The sequence below is a fragment of the Somniosus microcephalus genome, unplaced genomic scaffold (genome assembly GCF_052327205.1).
Source record: "Somniosus microcephalus isolate GS21.2 unplaced genomic scaffold, FLI_Smic_1.0 unresolved_chr6, whole genome shotgun sequence".
Taxonomy (NCBI): domain Eukaryota; kingdom Metazoa; phylum Chordata; class Chondrichthyes; order Squaliformes; family Somniosidae; genus Somniosus; species Somniosus microcephalus.
Window position 1 is genome coordinate 17,239,171 of NW_028225184.1, and position 18,353 is coordinate 17,257,523.

An 18,353-nucleotide genomic window follows, 5' to 3' on the forward strand; every position below is an offset into this window, starting at 1 on the left:
CCTTCTCCTTCTCCTTCTTCTACTTCTTCTGATTCACCCTCCAGACTTCATCTTCTCCTTCTCCTTCTTCTGCTTCTTCTGATTCACCCTCCAGACTTCACCTTCTCCTTCTCCTTCTTCTGCTTCTTCTGCTTCACCCTCCAGACTTCACCTTCTCCTTCTCTTTCTTCTGCTTCTTCTGATTCACCCTCCAAACTTCACCTTCTCCTTCTCCTTCTTCTGATTCTTCTGATTCACCCTCCAGACTTCACCTCCTCCTTTTCCTTCTTCTGCTTCTTCTGATTCACCCTCCTGACTTCACATTCTTCTTCTCCTTCTTCTACTTCTTCTGATTCACCCTCCTGACTTCACCTTCTCCTTCTCCTTCTTCTACTACTTCTGCTTCACCCTCCAGACTTCACCATCTCCTTCTCCTTCTTCTGCTTCTTCTGATTCACCCTCCAGACTTCACCTTCTCCTTCTCCTTCTTCTGCTTCTTCTGATTCACCCTCCAGACTTCACCTTCTCCTTCTCCTTCTTCTACTTCTTCTGATTCACCCTCCAGACTTCATCTTCTCCTTCTCCTTCTTCTGCTTCTTCTGATTCACCCTCCAGACTTCACTTTCTCCTTCTCCTTCTTCTGCTTCTTCTGATTCACCCTCCAGACTTCACCTTCTCCTTCTCCTTATTCTGCTTCTTCTGATTCACCCTCCAGACTTCACCTTCTCCTTCTCCTTCTTCTACTTCTTCTGATTCACCCTCCAGACTTCACCTTCTCCTTCTCCTTCTTCTGCTTCTTCTGATTCACCCTCCAGACTTCACCTTCTCCTTCTGCTTCTTCTGCTTCTTCTGATTCACCCTCCAGACTTCACCATCTCCTTCTCCTTCCACTGCTTCTTCTGATTCACCCTTCAGACTTCACCTTCTCCTTCTCCTTCTTCTGCTTCTTCTGATTCACCCTCCAGACCTCACCTTCTCCTTCTCCTTCTTCTACTTCTTCTGATTCACCCTCCAGACTTCATCTTCTCCTTCTCCTTCTTCTGCTTCTTCTGATTCACCCTCCAGACTTCACCTTCTCCATCTCCGTCTTCTGCTTCTTCTGATTCACCCTCCAGACTTCGCCTTCTCCTTCTCCTTCTTCTACTTCTGATTCACCCTCCAGACTTCACCTTCTCCTTCTCCTTCTTCTACTTTTTCTGATTCACCCTCCAGTCTTCACCTTCTCCTTCTCCTTCTTCTGCTTCTTCCGATTCACCCTCCAGACTTCACCTTCTCCTTCTCCTTCTTCTGCTTCTTCTGATTCACCCTTCTGACTTCACCTTCTCCTTCTCCTTCTTCTGCTTCTTCTGATTCACCCTCCAGACTTCACCTTCTCCTTCTCCTTCTTCTACTTCTTCTGATTCACCCTCCAGACTTCACCTTCTCCTTCTACTTCTTCTGCTTCTTCTGATTCACCCTCCAGACTTCACCTTCTCCTTCTCCTTCTTCTGCTTCTTCTGATTCACCCTCCAGACTTCACCTTCTGCTTCTCCTTCTTCTGATTCACCCTCCAGACTTCACCTTCTCCTTCTCCTTCTTCTGATTCACCCTCCAGACTTCACCTTCTCCTTCTCCTTCTTCTACTTCTTCTGATTCACCCTCCAGACTTCACCTTCTCCTTCTCCTTCTTCTGCTTCTTCTGATTCACCCTCCAGACTTCACCTTCTCCTTCTCCTTCTTCTGCTTCTTCTGATTCACCCTTCAGACTTCACCTTCTCGTTCTCCTTCTTCTGCTTCTTCTGATTCACCCTCCAGGCCTCACCTTCTCCTTCTCCTTCTTCTACCTCTTCTGATTCACCCTCCAGACTTCATCTTCTCCTTCTCCTTTTTCTGCTTCTTCTGATTCACCCTCCAGACTTCACCTTCTCCTTCTCCTTCTTCTGCTTCTTCTGCTTCACCCTCCAGACTTCACCTTCTCCTTCTCTTTCTTCTGCTTCTTCTGATTCACCCTCCAGACTTCACCTTCTCCTTCTCCTTCTTCTGATTCTTCTGATTCACCCTCCAGACTTCACCTTCTCCTTCTCCTTCTTCTACTTCTTCTGATTCACCCTCCAGACTTCACCTTCTCCTTCTCCTTCTTCTACTTCTTCTGATTCACCCTCCAGACTTCATCTTCTCCTTCTCCTTCTTCTGCTTCTTCTGATTCACCCTCCAGACTTCCCCTTCTCCTTATCCTTCTTCTGCTTCTTCTGATTCACCCTCCAGACTTCACCTTCTCCTTCTCCTTCGTCTACTTCTTCTGATTCACCCTCCAGACTACACCTTCTCCTTCTCCTTCTTCTACTTCTTCTGATTCACCCTCCAGACTTCACCTTCTCCTTCTCCTTCTTCTGCTTCTTCTGATTCACCCTCCAGACTTCACCTTCTCCTTCTCCTTATTCTGCTTCTTCTGATTCACCCTCCAGACTTCACCTTATCCTTCTCCTTCTTCTGCTTCTTCTGATTCACCCTCCAGACTTCACCTTCTCCTTCTCCTTCTTCTGCTTCTTCTGATTCACCCTCCAGACATCACCTTCTCCTTCTCCTTCTTCTACTTCTTCTGATTCACCCTCCAGACTTCATCTTCTCCTTCTCCTTCTTCTGCTTCTTCTGATTCACCCTCCAGACTTCACTTTCTCCTTCTCCTTCTACTTCTTCTGATTCACCCTCCAGACTTCACCTTCTCCTTCTCCTTCTTCTACTTCTTCTGATTCACCCTCCAGACTTCACCTTCTCCTTCTCCTTCTTCTGCTTCTTCTGATTCACCCTCCAGACTTCACCTTCTCCTTCTCCTTCTTCTGCCTCTTCTGATTCACCCTCCAGACTTCACCTTCTCCTTCTCCTTCTACTGCTTCTTCTGATTCACCCTTCAGACTTCACCTTCTCCTTCTCCTTCTTCTGCTTCTTCTGATTCACCCTCCAGGCCTCACCTTCTCCTTCTCCTTCTTCTACTTCTTCTGATTCACCCTCCAGACTTCATCTTCTCCTTCTCCTTCTTCTGCTTCTTCTGATTCACCCTCCAGACTTCACCTTCTCCTTCTCCTTCTTCTGCTTCTTCTGCTTCACCCTCCAGACTTCACCTTCTCCTTCTCTTTCTTCTGCTTCTTCTGATTCACCCTCCAGACTTCACCTTCTCCTTCTCCTTCTTCTGATTCTTCTGATTCACCCTCCTGACTTCACATTCTTCTTCTCCTTCTTCTACTTCTTCTGATTCACCCTCCTGACTTCACCTTCTCCTTCTCCTTCTTCTACTACTTCTGCTTCACCCTCCAGACTTCACCATCTCCTTCTCCTTCTTCTGCTTCTTCTGATTCACCCTCCAGACTTCACCTTCTCCTTCTCCTTCTTCTGCTTCTTCTGATTCACCCTCCAGACTTCACCTTCTCCTTCTCCTTCTTCTACTTCTTCTGATTCACCCTCCAGACTTCACTTTCTCCTTCTCCTTCTTCTGCTTCTTCTGATTCACCCTCCAGACTTCACCTTCTCCTTCTCCTTCTTCTACTTCTTCTGATTCACCCTCCAGACTTCACCTTCTCCTTCTCCTTCTTCTACTTCTTCTGATTCACCCTCCAGACTTCACCTTCTCCTTCTCCTTCTTCTGCTTCTTCTGATTCACCCTCCAGACTTCACCTTCTCCTTCTGCTTCTTCTGCTTCTTCTGATTCACCCTCCAGACTTCACCTTCTCCTTCTCCTTCCACTGCTTCTTCTGATTCACCCTTCAGACTTCACCTTCTCCTTCTCCTTCTTCTGCTTCTTCTGATTCACCCTCCAGACCTCACCTTCTCCTTCTCCTTCTTCTACTTCTTCTGATTCACCCTCCAGACTTCATCTTCTCCTTCTCCTTCTTCTGCTTCTTCTGATTCACCCTCCAGACTTCACCTTCTCCATCTCCGTCTTCTGCTTCTTCTGATTCACCCTCCAGACTTCGCCTTCTCCTTCTCCTTCTTCTACTTCTTCTGATTCACCCTCCAGACTTCACCTTCTCCTTCTCCTTCTTCTACTTTATCTGATTCACCCTCCAGTCTTCACCTTCTCCTTCTCCTTCTTCTGCTTCTTCTGATTCACCCTCCAGACTTCACCTTCTCCTTCTCCTTCTTCTGCTTCTTCTGATTCACCCTCCAGACTTCACCTTCTCCTTCTCCTTCTTCTACTTCTTCTGATTCACCCTCCAGACTACACCTTCTCCTTCTCCTTCTTCTGATTCACCCTCCAGACTTCACCTTCTCCTTCTCCTTCTTCTGCTTCTTCTGATTCAAACTCCAGACTTCACCTTCTCCTTCTCCTTCTTCTACTTCTTCTGATTCACCCTCCAGACTTCACCTTCTCCTTCTCCTTCGTCTACTTCTTCTGATTCACCCTCCAGACTACAGCTTCTCCTTCTCCTTCTTCTACTTCTTCTGATTCACCCTCCAGACTTCACCTTCTCCTTCTCCTTCTTCTGCTTCTTCTGATTCACCCTCCAGACTTCACCTTCTCCTTCTCCTTCTTCTACTTCTTCTGATTCACCCTCCAGACTACACCTTCTCCTTCTCCTTCTTCTGCTTCTTCTGATTCACCCTCCAGACTTCACCTTCTCCTTCTCCTTCTTCTACTTCTTCTGATTCACCCTCCAGACTTCACCTTCTCCTTCTCCTTCTTCTACTTCTTCTGATTCACCCTCCAGACTTCACCTTCTCCTTCTACTTCTTCTGCTTCTTCTGATTCACCCTCCAGACTTCACCTTCTCCTTCTCCTTCTTCTGCTTCTTCTGATTCACCCTCCAGACTTCACCTTCTCCTTCTCCTTCTTCTGATTCACCCTCCAGACTTCACCTTCTCCTTCTCCTTCTTCTGCTTCTTCTGATTCACCCTCCAGAGTTCACCTTCTCCTTCTCCTTCTTCTACTTTTTCTGATTCACCCTCCAGACTTCACCTTCTCCTTCTCCTTCTTCTGCTTCTTCTGCTTCACCCTCCAGACTTCACCTTCTCCTTCTCCTTCGTCTACTTCTTCTGATTCACCCTCCAGACTACACCTTCTCCTTCTCCTTCTTCTACTTCTTCTGATTCACCCTCCAGACTTCACCTTATCCTTCTCCTTCTTCTGCTTCTTCTGATTCACCCTCCAGACTTCACCTTCTCCTTCTCCTTCTTCTGCTTCTTCTGATTCACCCTCCAGACATCACCTTCTCCTTCTCCTTCTTCTACTTCTTCTGATTCACCCTCCAGACTTCATCTTCTCCTTCTCCTTCTTCTGCTTCTTCTGATTCACCCTCCAGAATTCACTTTCTCCTTCTCCTTCTTCTACTTCTTCTGATTCACCCTCCAGACTTCACCTTCTCCTTCTCCTTCTTCTACTTCTTCTGATTCACCCTCCAGACTTCACCTTCTCCTTCCCCTTCTTCTGCTTCTTCTGATTCACCCTCCAGACTTCACCTTCTCCTTCTCCTTCTTCTGCTTCTTCTGATTCACCCTTCAGACTTCACCTTCTCGTTCTCCTTCTTCTGCTTCTTCTGATTCACCCTCCAGGCCTCAACTTCTCCTTCTCCTTCTTCTGCTTCTTCTGATTCACCCTCCAGACTTCACCTTCTCCTTCTCCTTCTTCTACTTCTTCTGATTCACCGGCCAGACTTCACCTTCTCCTTCTCCTTCTTCTACTTCTTCTGATTCACCCTCCAGAATTCACCTTATCCTTCTCCTTCTTCTACTTCTTCTGCTTCACCCTCCAGACTTCACCTTCTCCTTCTCCTTCTTCTGCTTCTTCTGATTCACCCTCCAGACTTCATCTTCTCCTTCTCCTTCTTCTACTTCTACTGATTCACCCGCCAGACTTCACCTTCTCTTTCTCCTTCTTCTACTTCTTCTGATTCACCCTCCAGACTTCACCTTCTCCTTCTCCTTCTTCTACTTCTTCTGATTCACCCTCCTGACTTCACCTTCTCCTTCTCCTGCTTCTGCTTCTTCTGCTTCACCCTCCAGACTTCACCTTCTCCTTCTCCTTCTTCTGCTTCTTCTGCTTCACCCTGCAGACTTCACCTTCTCCTTCTCCTTCTTCTGCTTCTTCTGATTCACCCTCCAGACTTCACCTTCTCCTTCTCCTTCTTCTGCATTTTCTGATTCACCCTCCTGACTTCACCTTCTCCTTCTCCTTCTTCTGCTTCTTCTGATTCACCCTCCAGACTTCACCTTCTCCTTCTCCTTCTTCTACTTCTTCTGATTCACCCTCCAGACTTCACCTTCTCCTTCTACTTCTTCTCCTTCATCTGATTCACCCTCCAGACTTCACCATCTCCTTCTCCATCTTCTGCTTCTTCTGATTCACCCTCCAGACTTCACCTTCTCCTTCTCCTTCTTCTGCTTCTTCTGATTCACCCTCCAGACTTCACCTTCTCCTTCTCCTTCTTCTACTTCTTCTGATTCACCCTCCAGACTTCAACTTCTCCTTCTCCTGCTTCTGCTTCTTCTGATTCACCCTCCAGACTTCACCTTCTCCTTCTCCTTCGTCTACTTCTTCTGATTCACCCTCCAGACTACACCTTCTCCTTCTCCTTCTTCTACTTCTTCTGATTCCCCCTCCAGACTTCACCTTCTCCTTCTCCTTCTTCTGCTTCTTCTGATTCACCCTCCAGACTTCACCTTCTCCTTCTCCTTCTCTACTTCTTCTGATTCACCCTCCAAACTTCACCTTCTCCTTCTCCTTCTTCTACTTCTTCTGATTCACCCTCCAGACTTCACCTTCTCCTTCTCCTTCTTCTACTTCTTCTGCTTCTCCCTCCAGACTTCACCTTCTCCTTCTCCTTCTTCTGCTTCTTCTGATTCACCCTCCAGACTTCACCTTCTCCTTCTCCTTCTTCTACTTCTTCTGATTCACCCTCCAGACTTCACCTTCTCCTTCTCCTTCTTCTACTTCTTCTGATTCACCCTCCAGACTTCACCTTCTCCTTCTCCTTCTTCTACTTCTTCTGATTCACCCTCCTGACTTCACCTTCTCCTTCTCCTTTTCTGCTTCTTCTGCTTCACCCTCCAGACTTCACCTTCTCCTTCTCCTTCTTCTGCTTCTTCTGCTTCGCCCTCCAGACTTCACCTTCTCCTTCTCCTTCTTCTGCTTCTTCTGCTTCAACCACCAGACTTAACCTTCTCCTTCTCCTTCTTCTGCTTCTTCTGCTTCACTCTCCAGACTTCACCTTCTCCTTCTCCTTCTTCTGCTTCTTCTGATTCACCCTCCAGACTTCACCTTCTCCTTCTCCTTCTTCTACTTCTTCTGATTCACCCTCCAGACTTCACCTTATCCTTCTCCTTCTTCTACTTCTTCTGCTTCTCCCTCCAGACTTCACCTTCTCCTTCTCCTTCTTCTGCTTCTTCTGATTCACCCTCCAGACTTCATCTTCTCCTTCTCCTTCTTCTACTTCTACTGATTCACCCTCCAGACTTCACCTTCTCTTTCTCCTTCTTCTACTTCTTCTGCTTCACCCTCCATACTTCACCTTCTCCTTCTCCTTCTTCTGCTTCTTCTGATTCACCCTCCAGACCTCACCTTCTCCTTCTCCTTCTTCTACTTCTTCTGATTCACCTTCCAGACTTCACCTTCTCCTTCTCCTTCTTCTACTTCTTCTGATTCACCCTCCAGACTTCAGCTTCTCCTTCTCCTTCTTCTACTTCTTCTGATTCACACTCCTGACTTCACCTTCTCCTTCTCCTTCTTCTGCTTCTTCTGCTTCACCCTCCAGACTTCACCTTCTCCTTCTCCTTCTTCTGCTTCTTCTGCTTCACCCTCCAGACTTCACCTTCTCCTTCTCCTTCTTCTGCTTCTTCTGCTTCACCCTCCTGACTTCACCTTCTCCTTCTTCTCCTTCTTCTGATTCACCCTCCAGACTTCACCTTCTCCTTCTCCTTCTTCTGCATCTTCTGCTTCACCCTCCAGACTTCACCTTCTCCTTCTTCTGCTTCTTCTGCTTCGCCCTCCAGACTTCACCTTCTCCTTCTCCTTCTTCTGCTTCTTCTGCTTCACCCTCCAGACTTCACCTTCTCCTTCTCCTTCTTCTGCTTCTTCTGCTTCACCCTCCTGACTTCACCTTCTCCTTCTCCTTCTTCTACTTCTTCTGATTCACTCTCCAGACTTCACCTTCTCCTTCTCCTTCTTCTGCTTCTTCTGCTTCACCCTCCAGACGTCACCTTCTCCTTCTCCTTCTTCTGCTGCGCCCTCCAGACTTCACCTTCTCCTTCTCCTTCTTCTGCTTCTTCTGCTTCACCCCCCTGACTTCACCATCTCCTTCTCCTTCTCCTGCTTCTTCTGATTCACCCTCCTAACTTCACCTTCTTCTTCACCTTCTTCTGCTTCTTCTGATTCACCCTCCTGACTTCACCTTCTCCTTCTCCTTCTTCTGCTTCTTCTGATTCGCCCTCCAGACTTCACCTTCTCCTTCTCCTTCTTCTGCTTCTTCTGATTCACTCTCCAGACTTCACCTTCTCCTTCTCCTTCTTCTGCTTCTTCTGATTCACCCTCCAGACTTCACCTTCTCCTTCTCCTTCTTCTACTTCTTCTGATTCACGCTCCAGACTTCACCATCTCCTTCTCCTTCTTCTACTTCTTCTGATTCACCCTCCAGACTTCATCTTCTCTTTCTCCTTCTTCTACTTCTTCTGCTTTTCCCTCCAGACTTCGCCTTCTCCTTCTCCTTCTTCTGCTTCTTCTGATTCACCCTCCAGACCTCACCTTCTCCTTCTCCTTCTTCTACTTCTTCTGATTCACCCTCCAGACTTCACCTTCTCCTTCTCCTTCTTCTACTTCTTCTGATTCACCCTCCAGACTTCACCTTCTCCTTCCCCTTCTTCTGCTTCTTCTGATTCACCCTCCAGACTTCACCTTCTCCTTCTCCTTCTTCTGCTTCTTCTGATTCACCCTTCAGACTTCACCTTCTCGTTCTCCTTCTTCTGCTTCTTCTGATTCACCCTCCAGGCCTCAACTTCTCCTTCTCCTTCTTCTGCTTCTTCTGATTCACCCTCCAGACTTCACCTTCTCCTTCTCCTTCTTCTACTTCTTCTGATTCACCGGCCAGACTTCACCTTCTCCTTCTCCTTCTTCTACTTCTTCTGATTCACCCTCCAGAATTCACCTTATCCTTCTCCTTCTTCTACTTCTTCTGCTTCACTCTCCAGACTTCACCTTCTCCTTCTCCTTCTTCTGCTTCTTCTGATTCACCCTCCAGACTTCATCTTCTCCTTCTCCTTCTTCTACTTCTACTGATTCACCCGCCAGACTTCACCTTCTCTTTCTCCTTCTTCTACTTCTTCTGATTCACCCTCCAGACTTCACCTTCTCCTTCTCCTTCTTCTACTTCTTCTGATTCACCCTCCTGACTTCACCTTCTCCTTCTCCTGCTTCTGCTTCTTCTGCTTCACCCTCCAGACTTCACCTTCTCCTTCTCCTTCTTCTGCTTCTTCTGCTTCACCCTGCAGACTTCACCTTCTCCTTCTCCTTCTTCTGCTTCTTCTGATTCACCCTCCAGACTTCACCTTCTCCTTCTCCTTCTTCTGCATTTTCTGATTCACCCTCCTGACTTCACCTTCTCCTTCTCCTTCTTCTGCTTCTTCTGATTCACCCTCCAGACTTCACCTTCTCCTTCTCCTTCTTCTACTTCTTCTGATTCACCCTCCAGACTTCACCTTCTCCTTCTCCTTCTTCTACTTCTTCTGATTCACCCTCCAGACTTCACCTTCTCCTTCCCCTTCTTCTGCTTCTTCTGATTCACCCTCCAGACTTCACCTTCTCCTTCTCCTTCTTCTGCTTCTTCTGATTCACCCTTCAGACTTCACCTTCTCGTTCTCCTTCTTCTGCTTCTTCTGATTCACCCTCCAGGCCTCAACTTCTCCTTCTCCTTCTTCTGCTTCTTCTGATTCACCCTCCAGACTTCACCTTCTCCTTCTCCTTCTTCTACTTCTTCTGATTCACCGGCCAGACTTCACCTTCTCCTTCTCCTTCTTCTACTTCTTCTGATTCACCCTCCAGAATTCACCTTATCCTTCTCCTTCTTCTACTTCTTCTGCTTCACCCTCCAGACTTCACCTTCTCCTTCTCCTTCTTCTGCTTCTTCTGATTCACCCTCCAGACTTCATCTTCTCCTTCTCCTTCTTCTACTTCTACTGATTCACCCGCCAGACTTCACCTTCTCTTTCTCCTTCTTCTACTTCTTCTGATTCACCCTCCAGACTTCACCTTCTCCTTCTCCTTCTTCTACTTCTTCTGATTCACCCTCCTGACTTCACCTTCTCCTTCTCCTGCTTCTGCTTCTTCTGCTTCACCCTCCAGACTTCACCTTCTCCTTCTCCTTCTTCTGCTTCTTCTGCTTCACCCTGCAGACTTCACCTTCTCCTTCTCCTTCTTCTGCTTCTTCTGATTCACCCTCCAGACTTCACCTTCTCCTTCTCCTTCTTCTGCATTTTCTGATTCACCCTCCTGACTTCACCTTCTCCTTCTCCTTCTTCTGCTTCTTCTGATTCACCCTCCAGACTTCACCTTCTCCTTCTCCTTCTTCTACTTCTTCTGATTCACCCTCCAGACTTCACCTTCTCCTTCTACTTCTTCTCCTTCATCTGATTCACCCTCCAGACTTCACCATCTCCTTCTCCATCTTCTGCTTCTTCTGATTCACCCTCCAGACTTCACCTTCTCCTTCTCCTTCTTCTGCTTCTTCTGATTCACCCTCCAGACTTCACCTTCTCCTTCTCCTTCTTCTACTTCTTCTGATTCACCCTCCAGACTTCAACTTCTCCTTCTCCTGCTTCTGCTTCTTCTGATTCACCCTCCAGACTTCACCTTCTCCTTCTCCTTCGTCTACTTCTTCTGATTCACCCTCCAGACTACACCTTCTCCTTCTCCTTCTTCTACTTCTTCTGATTCCCCCTCCAGACTTCACCTTCTCCTTCTCCTTCTTCTGCTTCTTCTGATTCACCCTCCAGACTTCACCTTCTCCTTCTCCTTCTCTACTTCTTCTGATTCACCCTCCAAACTTCACCTTCTCCTTCTCCTTCTTCTACTTCTTCTGATTCACCCTCCAGACTTCACCTTCTCCTTCTCCTTCTTCTACTTCTTCTGCTTCTCCCTCCAGACTTCACCTTCTCCTTCTCCTTCTTCTGCTTCTTCTGATTCACCCTCCAGACTTCACCTTCTCCTTCTCCTTCTTCTACTTCTTCTGATTCACCCTCCAGACTTCACCTTCTCCTTCTCCTTCTTCTACTTCTTCTGATTCACCCTCCAGACTTCACCTTCTCCTTCTCCTTCTTCTACTTCTTCTGATTCACCCTCCTGACTTCACCTTCTCCTTCTCCTTTTCTGCTTCTTCTGCTTCACCCTCCAGACTTCACCTTCTCCTTCTCCTTCTTCTGCTTCTTCTGCTTCACCCTCCAGACTTCACCTTCTCCTTCTCCTTCTTCTGCTTCTTCTGCTTCACCCTCCTGACTTCACCTTCTCCTTCTCCTTCTTCTACTTCTTCTGATTCACCCTCCAGACTTCACCTTCTCCTTCTCGTTTTTCTGCTTTTTCTGCTTCACCCTCCAGACTTCACCTTCTCCTTCTCCTTCTTCTGCTTCTTCTGCTTCGCCCTCCAGACTTCACCTTCTCCTTCTCCTTCTTCTGCTTCTTCTGCTTCAACCACCAGACTTCACCTTCTCCTTCTCCTTCTTCTGCTTCTTCTGCTTCACTCTCCAGACTTCACCTTCTCCTTCTCCTTCTTCTGCTTCTTCTGATTCACCCTCCAGACTTCACCTTCTCCTTCTCCTTCTTCTACTTCTTCTGATTCACCCTCCAGACTTCACCTTATCCTTCTCCTTCTTCTACTTCTTCTGCTTCTCCCTCCAGACTTCACCTTCTCCTTCTCCTTCTTCTGCTTCTTCTGATTCACCCTCCAGACTTCATCTTCTCCTTCTCCTTCTTCTACTTCTACTGATTCACCCTCCAGACTTCACCTTCTCTTTCTCCTTCTTCTACTTCTTCTGCTTCACCCTCCATACTTCACCTTCTCCTTCTCCTTCTTCTGCTTCTTCTGATTCACCCTCCAGACCTCACCTTCTCCTTCTCCTTCTTCTACTTCTTCTGATTCACCTTCCAGACTTCACCTTCTCCTTCTCCTTCTTCTACTTCTTCTGATTCACCCTCCAGACTTCAGCTTCTCCTTCTCCTTCTTCTACTTCTTCTGATTCACACTCCTGACTTCACCTTCTCCTTCTCCTTCTTCTGCTTCTTCTGCTTCACCCTCCAGACTTCACCTTCTCCTTCTCCTTCTTCTGCTTCTTCTGCTTCACCCTCCAGACTTCACCTTCTCCTTCTCCTTCTTCTGCTTCTTCTGCTTCACCCTCCTGACTTCACCTTCTCCTTCTTCTCCTTCTTCTGATTCACCCTCCAGACTTCACCTTCTCCTTCTCCTTCTTCTGCATCTTCTGCTTCACCCTCCAGACTTCACCTTCTCCTTCTTCTGCTTCTTCTGCTTCGCCCTCCAGACTTCACCTTCTCCTTCTCCTTCTTCTGCTTCTTCTGCTTCACCCTCCAGACTTCACCTTCTCCTTCTCCTTCTTCTGCTTCTTCTGCTTCACCCTCCTGACTTCACCTTCTCCTTCTCCTTCTTCTACTTCTTCTGATTCACTCTCCAGACTTCACCTTCTCCTTCTCCTTCTTCTGCTTCTTCTGCTTCACCCTCCAGACGTCACCTTCTCCTTCTCCTTCTTCTGCTGCGCCCTCCAGACTTCACCTTCTCCTTCTCCTTCTTCTGCTTCTTCTGCTTCACCCCCCTGACTTCACCATCTCCTTCTCCTTCTCCTGCTTCTTCTGATTCACCCTCCTAACTTCACCTTCTTCTTCACCTTCTTCTGCTTCTTCTGATTCACCCTCCTGACTTCACCTTCTCCTTCTCCTTCTTCTGCTTCTTCTGATTCGCCCTCCAGACTTCACCTTCTCCTTCTCCTTCTTCTGCTTCTTCTGATTCACTCTCCAGACTTCACCTTCTCCTTCTCCTTCTTCTGCTTCTTCTGATTCACCCTCCAGACTTCACCTTCTCCTTGTCCTTCTTCTACTTCTTCTGATTCACGCTCCAGACTTCACCATCTCCTTCTCCTTCTTCTACTTCTTCTGATTCACCCTCCAGACTTCATCTTCTCTTTCTCCTTCTTCTACTTCTTCTGCTTTTCCCTCCAGACTTCGCCTTCTCCTTCTCCTTCTTCTGCTTCTTCTGATTCACCCTCCAGACCTCACCTTCTCCTTCTCCTTCTTCTACTTCTTCTGATTCACCCTCCAGACTTCACCTGCTCCTTCTCCTTCTTTTACTTCTTCTGATTCACCCTCCAGACTTCACCTTCTCCTTCTCCTTCTTCTACTTCTTCTGATTCACCCTCCTGACTTCACCTTCTCCTTCTCCTTCTTCTGCTTCTTCTGCTTCGTCCTCCAGACTTCACCTTCTCCTTCTTCTGCTTTTTCTGCTTCACCCTCCAGACTTCACCTTCTCCTTCTCCTTCTTCTGCTTCTTCTCCTTCACCCTCCTGACTTCACCTTCTCCTTCTCCTTCTTCTGCTTCTTCTGCTTCACCCTCCAGACTTCACCTTCTCCTTCTCATTCTTCTGCTTCTACTGATTCACCCTCCAGACTTCACCTTCTCCTTCTCCTTCTTCTGCTTCTTCTGATTCACCCTCCAGACTTCACCTTCTCCTTCTCCTTCTTCTGCTTCTTCTGATTCACCCTCCATACTTCACCTTCTCCTTCTCCTTCTTCTACTTCTTCTGATTCACCCTCCAGACTTCACCTTCTCCTTCTCCTGCTTCTGCTTCTTCTGATTCACCCTCCAGACTTCACCTTCTCCTTCTCCTTCGTCTACTTCTTCTGATTCACCCTCCAGACTACACCTTCTCCTTCTCCTTCTTCTACTTCTTCTGATTCACCCTCCAGACTTCACCTTCTCCTTCTCCTTCTTCTGCTTCTTCTGAATCACCCTCCAGACTTCACCTTCTCCTTCTCCATCTCTACTTCTTCTGATTCACCCTCCAAACTTCACCTTCTCCTTCTCCTTCTTCTACTTCTTCTGATTCACCCTCCAGACTTCACCTTCTCCTTCTCCTTCTTCTACTTCTTCTGCTTCTCCCTCCAGACTTCACCTTCTCCTTCTCCTTCTTCTGCTTCTTCTGATTCACCCTCCAGACTTCACCTTCTCCTTCTCCTTCTTCTACTTCTTCTGATTCACCCTCCAGACTTCACCTTCTCCTTCTTCTACTTCTTCTGATTCACCCTCCAGACTTCACCTTCTCCTTCTCCTTCTTCTACTTCTTCTGATTCACCCTCCTGACTTCACCTTCTCCTTCTCCTTTTCTGCTTCTTCTGCTTCACCCTCCAGACTTCACCTTCTCCTTCTCCTTCCTCTGCTTCTTCTGCTTCACCCTCCAGACTTCACCTTCTCCTTCTCCTTCTTCTGCTTCTTCTGCTTCACCCTCTTGACTTCACCTTCTCCATCTCCTTCTTCTACTTCTTCTGATTCACCCTCCAGACTTCACCTTCTCCTTCTCCTTCTTCTGCTTTTTCTGCTTCACCCTCCAGACTTCACCTTCTCCTTCTCCTTCTTCTGCTTCTTCTGCTTCGCCCTCCAGACTTCACCTTCTCCTTCTCCTTCTTCTGCTTCTTCTGCTTCAACCACCAGACTTCACCTTCTCCTTCTCCTTCTTCTGCTTCTTCTGCTTCACTCTCCAGACTTCACCTTCTCCTTCTCCTTCTTCTACTTCTTCTGATTCACCCTCCAGACTTCACCTTCTCCTTCTCCTTCTTCTACTTCTTCTGCTTCACCCTCCTGACTTCACCTTCTCCTTCTCCTTTTCTGCTTCTTCTGCTTCACCCTCCAGACTTCACCTTCTCCTTCTCCTTCTTCTGCTTCTTCTGATTCACCCTCCAGACTTCACCTTCTCCTTCTCCTTCTTCTACTTCTTCTGATTCACCCTCCAGACTTCACCTTCTCCTTCTCCTTCTTCTACTTCTTCTGATTCACCCTCCTGACTTCACCTTCTCCTTCTCCTTTTCTGCTTCTTCTGCTTCACCCTCCAGACTTCACCTTCTCCTTCTCCTTCTTCTGCTTCTTCTGCTTCACCCTCCAGACTTCACCTTCTCCTTCTCCTTCTTCTGCTTCTTCTGCTTCACCCTCCTGACTTCACCTTCTCCTTCTCCTTCTTCTACTTCTTCTGATTCACCCTCCAGACTTCACCTTCTCCTTCTCGTTTTTCTGCTTTTTCTGCTTCACCCTCCAGACTTCACCTTCTCCTTCTCCTTCTTCTGCTTCTTCTGCTTCGCCCTCCAGACTTCACCTTCTCCTTCTCCTTCTTCTGCTTCTTCTGCTTCAACCACCAGACTTCACCTTCTCCTTCTCCTTCTTCTGCTTCTTCTGCTTCACTCTCCAGACTTCACCTTCTCCTTCTCCTTCTTCTGCTTCTTCTGATTCACCCTCCAGACTTCACCTTCTCCTTCTCCTTCTTCTACTTCTTCTGATTCACCCTCCAGACTTCACCTTATCCTTCTCCTTCTTCTACTTCTTCTGCTTCTCCCTCCAGACTTCACCTTCTCCTTCTCCTTCTTCTGCTTCTTCTGATTCACCCTCCAGACTTCATCTTCTCCTTCTCCTTCTTCTACTTCTACTGATTCACCCTCCAGACTTCACCTTCTCTTTCTCCTTCTTCTACTTCTTCTGCTTCACCCTCCATACTTCACCTTCTCCTTCTCCTTCTTCTGCTTCTTCTGATTCACCCTCCAGACCTCACCTTCTCCTTCTCCTTCTTCTACTTCTTCTGATTCACCTTCCAGACTTCACCTTCTCCTTCTCCTTCTTCTACTTCTTCTGATTCACCCTCCAGACTTCAGCTTCTCCTTCTCCTTCTTCTACTTCTTCTGATTCACACTCCTGACTTCACCTTCTCCTTCTCCTTCTTCTGCTTCTTCTGCTTCACCCTCCAGACTTCACCTTCTCCTTCTCCTTCTTCTGCTTCTTCTGCTTCACCCTCCAGACTTCACCTTCTCCTTCTCCTTCTTCTGCTTCTTCTGCTTCACCCTCCTGACTTCACCTTCTCCTTCTTCTCCTTCTTCTGATTCACCCTCCAGACTTCACCTTCTCCTTCTCCTTCTTCTGCATCTTCTGCTTCACCCTCCAGACTTCACCTTCTCCTTCTTCTGCTTCTTCTGCTTCGCCCTCCAGACTTCACCTTCTCCTTCTCCTTCTTCTGCTTCTTCTGCTTCACCCTCCAGACTTCACCTTCTCCTTCTCCTTCTTCTGCTTCTTCTGCTTCACCCTCCTGACTTCACCTTCTCCTTCTCCTTCTTCTACTTCTTCTGATTCACTCTCCAGACTTCACCTTCTCCTTCTCCTTCTTCTGCTTCTTCTGCTTCACCCTCCAGACGTCACCTTCTCCTTCTCCTTCTTCTGCTGCGCCCTCCAGACTTCACCTTCTCCTTCTCCTTCTTCTGCTTCTTCTGCTTCACCCCCCTGACTTCACCATCTCCTTCTCCTTCTCCTGCTTCTTCTGATTCACCCTCCTAACTTCACCTTCTTCTTCACCTTCTTCTGCTTCTTCTGATTCACCCTCCTGACTTCACCTTCTCCTTCTCCTTCTTCTGCTTCTTCTGATTCGCCCTCCAGACTTCACCTTCTCCTTCTCCTTCTTCTGCTTCTTCTGATTCACTCTCCAGACTTCACCTTCTCCTTCTCCTTCTTCTGCTTCTTCTGATTCACCCTCCAGACTTCACCTTCTCCTTCTCCTTCTTCTACTTCTTCTGATTCACGCTCCAGACTTCACCATCTCCTTCTCCTTCTTCTACTTCTTCTGATTCACCCTCCAGACTTCATCTTCTCTTTCTCCTTCTTCTACTTCTTCTGCTTTTCCCTCCAGACTTCGCCTTCTCCTTCTCCTTCTTCTGCTTCTTCTGATTCACCCTCCAGACCTCACCTTCTCCTTCTCCTTCTTCTACTTCTTCTGATTCACCCTCCAGACTTCACCTGCTCCTTCTCCTTCTTTTACTTCTTCTGATTCACCCTCCAGACTTCACCTTCTCCTTCTCCTTCTTCTACTTCTTCTGATTCACCCTCCTGACTTCACCTTCTCCTTCTCCTTCTTCTGCTTCTTCTGCTTCGTCCTCCAGACTTCACCTTCTCCTTCTTCTGCTTTTTCTGCTTCACCCTCCAGACTTCACCTTCTCCTTCTCCTTCTTCTGCTTCTTCTCCTTCACCCTCCTGACTTCACCTTCTCCTTCTCCTTCTTCTGCTTCTTCTGCTTCACCCTCCAGACTTCACCTTCTCCTTCTCATTCTTCTGCTTCTACTGATTCACCCTCCAGACTTCACCTTCTCCTTCTCCTTCTTCTGCTTCTTCTGATTCACCCTCCAGACTTCACCTTCTCCTTCTCCTTCTTCTGCTTCTTCTGATTCACCCTCCATACTTCACCTTCTCCTTCTCCTTCTTCTACTTCTTCTGATTCACCCTCCAGACTTCACCTTCTCCTTCTCCTGCTTCTGCTTCTTCTGATTCACCCTCCAGACTTCACCTTCTCCTTCTCCTTCGTCTACTTCTTCTGATTCACCCTCCAGACTACACCTTCTCCTTCTCCTTCTTCTACTTCTTCTGATTCACCCTCCAGACTTCACCTTCTCCTTCTCCTTCTTCTGCTTCTTCTGAATCACCCTCCAGACTTCACCTTCTCCTTCTCCATCTCTACTTCTTCTGATTCACCCTCCAAACTTCACCTTCTCCTTCTCCTTCTTCTACTTCTTCTGATTCACCCTCCAGACTTCACCTTCTCCTTCTCCTTCTTCTACTTCTTCTGCTTCTCCCTCCAGACTTCACCTTCTCCTTCTCCTTCTTCTGCTTCTTCTGATTCACCCTCCAGACTTCACCTTCTCCTTCTCCTTCTTCTACTTCTTCTGATTCACCCTCCAGACTTCACCTTCTCCTTCTTCTACTTCTTCTGATTCACCCTCCAGACTTCACCTTCTCCTTCTCCTTCTTCTACTTCTTCTGATTCACCCTCCTGACTTCACCTTCTCCTTCTCCTTTTCTGCTTCTTCTGCTTCACCCTCCAGACTTCACCTTCTCCTTCTCCTTCCTCTGCTTCTTCTGCTTCACCCTCCAGACTTCACCTTCTCCTTCTCCTTCTTCTGCTTCTTCTGCTTCACCCTCTTGACTTCACCTTCTCCATCTCCTTCTTCTACTTCTTCTGATTCACCCTCCAGACTTCACCTTCTCCTTCTCCTTCTTCTGCTTTTTCTGCTTCACCCTCCAGACTTCACCTTCTCCTTCTCCTTCTTCTGCTTCTTCTGCTTCGCCCTCCAGACTTCACCTTCTCCTTCTCCTTCTTCTGCTTCTTCTGCTTCAACCACC